At 38.4% G+C, this 3,233-nt stretch overlaps 1 long non-coding RNA gene across 1 annotated transcript; it reads left to right on the forward strand.

Moving 5' to 3' along the window:
• The first annotated feature begins 210 nt into the window (after positions 1-210).
• LOC148314979 (uncharacterized) lies at positions 211-1,484 on the forward strand. Its single transcript, XR_015841362.1, has 2 exons — positions 211-445; positions 523-1,484. It is a non-coding gene; the product is annotated as an uncharacterized LOC148314979 (long non-coding RNA).
• The last annotated feature ends 1,749 nt before the right edge of the window (positions 1,485-3,233 follow it).

Raw genomic sequence — 3,233 nt, forward strand, 5'->3', positions numbered from 1 at the left:
ACAGTGCGGCAGCTATCTTGAATTGGCCCGTTCCCAGAGAGTTTTACTTCATTCAGTGTCATTCAGTATTATTCAAAATCTTTCAGTGTCATTCCAAATCATTCAATGTCATTCACGATCTTTCCACATGCTTCCACCTTCCATCGTTCAGTGTCATTCCACATTCTCTTTGATATATAACATAACATAATGTAACCCAGTAGAGAAAACACCATTTTATTTTGAAAAAACATTTATTGTGTTAAGAGGAAGTGTATATCTCTCGTCTACTTGATTTCCTGTTTGGAGTGTCATTCATCTGATTATGACTTTCTGATTCGTCAAAGTCAAGTTGTCCCGCCTTCTCGAGATGCTATCTCGAGATTAGCTGTGTATATCGTTCTTTTACGCCTGGACACCCTACTGAAAGGTTGCGTGACGATATCTAATGCTAATGTGCCGTTCGGTGAGTGAAATACTTATTGAAGTTGATATAAATGTGACCAATAATAAAATGTTAATTGGGAAATGTTTTATCTCAAGTGTGGATACCAGTGAGAACTGAGGGTCTGTGACAATTCGACCGTGTTCGTACTTGAACGTCGTATTGGTGAGTCGCCATGCACTTGCTATGGACTGTCGTAAAAACGTTTATGTGAGGCTAACGCTAAGCTAACGTTAAGCTAATGCTAATCGCGAGTGGAAATGTACTGCTTGTTTACAGTGAAAGAGTTGATTTTACTTGTTTTAAGGTCTTTCTAAAGCAAGGTTTATGTTGACAAACAAATGTATAACTGCTCATTTTGATGTAATATGTGTTAAAAGTGAAATGTTGAATTGACTCAGTTATGTTTGTTATACAATTATTTCTTTATTGAAGTGATTGATATGTAAACCATAAAACATGGTTATTGAGAAATTGGACATATTGAGAAATGTGTTTATTGTTAGCTCATGAGTTCATTTCATGTGTTACAATGACAATTTGGAAAACATGCATGTAAATTAATAACTGTTATAAATGTGATATTTAGATGCAGTATTTATGATAATTGAAAACTATAGAGCTATAGCGACTGATGATACTGGAAACTGATAATAGACTTATTAGCTGCATACAATAATTTCATTATTGTTATGCAGGCTGGGTTTTTTGTCTTGGCATTAAACCAAGATCCGAAACTGAATGGATTCTCCTTTGATGGAGATGGCGAGCCTGAGCCCAGAACCACATCTGCGATAAAGGAACCACAGTCTTCACCAACTTCTTTGTGAACATCACGTGGTAACACACCTAATTACCACCACGACAAGACTTTTTTCCCCAAGACTACCGGAAAGAACATTGACTGACTTAAACAAAATATTACTGAGCTCAGTAGGACTTTGGGATTATTATTTCTAATTTTTGGGATTTGTGATTTATTTTATGTATATGATGCCGGCTGTGAATTTGTAAATAATTGTTTTGTTTTCCATGTTAATACAGTTATTGTTGTTGCTCATTTCTGCCTCCAGCTATTTCATTCACACACCTATCAATTATCACTATTGTAGCCTTTGAGAATCTAGAGTCTGGTCCAATTTATTAAATATCAAACTAACACTATCTTTAAGTAATCGGGGGTTACATAACAACCGGTTCCGGCGCCGCGCGAGTGGCTGCCTGTTTACAGCAGCGTGGCTCACTATTGAGCCTTTTCTCTATATCTTTGCTGCTGTAACACCTCAAATTTCCCCATTGTGGGACTAATAAAGGACATCTTATCTTATCTTATCTTAATAACATAATCCTGGGTCAGCAGACACCTAATTAATGTGTTAATACATGATACATTTTTATATAAGCAACACTTATGATTGTAACGTATTTTTAATTCTTTCTAGGCGGGAACTGTCCGAACAAAAAATTCATGCAATTTGTAATTAGACACTTTGTCATACAAAAAGTCACTCAGGGCAAGAGAAAAAAAATTGTCACTTGCCCAAGTTGGGCAAGTAATTTGGCCACTCGGGCAAGGCAAATTTTAGTGGCACTTGCCCTATGGGGAAGCAGTTTTTAAAGTTAACTTCGAACCCTGTGATGGTGTCTTGTGACCAGTCTTTATCAGCTGATGTTCCATGAAGGCGTGCCTTACCTGTCACAAGAATGAAGGCAAGTCACGCCCCCCGCTGTCCGTTCACTCCGCCAAGATGCTGCTCCAGGTGGTAGAGAGGATGAAGTCTCCCTTGTCTCTGTTCATGGTTTTTATGCCTCGCTTGCAGATCTCAATTGCTTCTTTGATCCAGCGCTGTAGTTTGTTCTCTCCGGTGCGGATGACCCTGCCCTTCTCCCAGTCCATGATGTGCTTTTCCCTTTTGCAGTGGTCAGTGATTGCTGATTTGTAATGTTCATGTTGTGCTTGTTCTTTTACTGCTCTGATTTTTTAATTTTTTTGACAGGTAAGTCACACCCTCATGGAACATCAGCTGATAAAGACGGGTCTCAAGACACCATCATGCGACACTCTGAAGAAGGCGAAAGACTCGCCGAAACATGTCAGGTAAAAAATTAACCTAAAACATAATTGTCTGCTTTTAATGAATCAGTCAAATATCAATAATAAGAAGACAAAATGAACCTAATACAAATAAATGAATGCTTAATAACTCCCCTGCACATGCTCCTAAAAATCCAAACCTTCACCTGTAAATAAAACGTCCCGACCTGAAGACATCTTAATGTTATTATTTTGTTATACACACAGTGCCGCCAAGTGGAATCAAAAATTTGTTTTTATTTTAATTTTCACGTACTGCACGGTGCCCTTTTGACGAATCCGACTGAAAATTAGTCAGAAAAGACTCACTTACTCTCTGCCGAATTTTGTGACGTTTTGGCAAAAGGCGTGGCTATTACGGTGCTGAAAAGTCCGATTGTACTCTGTGGCAACAAAAGCTCCGGCAACATTACTCAGATGATACTATCTTCTCGAAGTTGTACACATTTGAGGATACTTCAGCCCTGAAGACATCCACCAACTTATTTTTCATCGTAGTAGTAGCGCCACAAACTGGTAAAAGCTAATACAAGTTATTTTTTTGGATGTTTTTCTCCGTGCAACTCAACAAGGTCGCCCTCATATATGCTCGGATGACTGTTTCGGCCATGAGGATGTCACAATACGAAATTCATCCTTTTTCGTGAAAAGTTGTGGGAGTGGCATTGCACTGTTCGGCAATAAAACAACGCTGATTATGAGGTTCTAAATATG

Source organism: Idiotropiscis lumnitzeri, unplaced genomic scaffold, assembly GCF_059441095.1.
Source record: "Idiotropiscis lumnitzeri isolate Australia: NSW breed Sydney's pygmy pipehorse unplaced genomic scaffold, RoL_Ilum_1.0 HiC_scaffold_154, whole genome shotgun sequence".
Taxonomy (NCBI): domain Eukaryota; kingdom Metazoa; phylum Chordata; class Actinopteri; order Syngnathiformes; family Syngnathidae; genus Idiotropiscis; species Idiotropiscis lumnitzeri.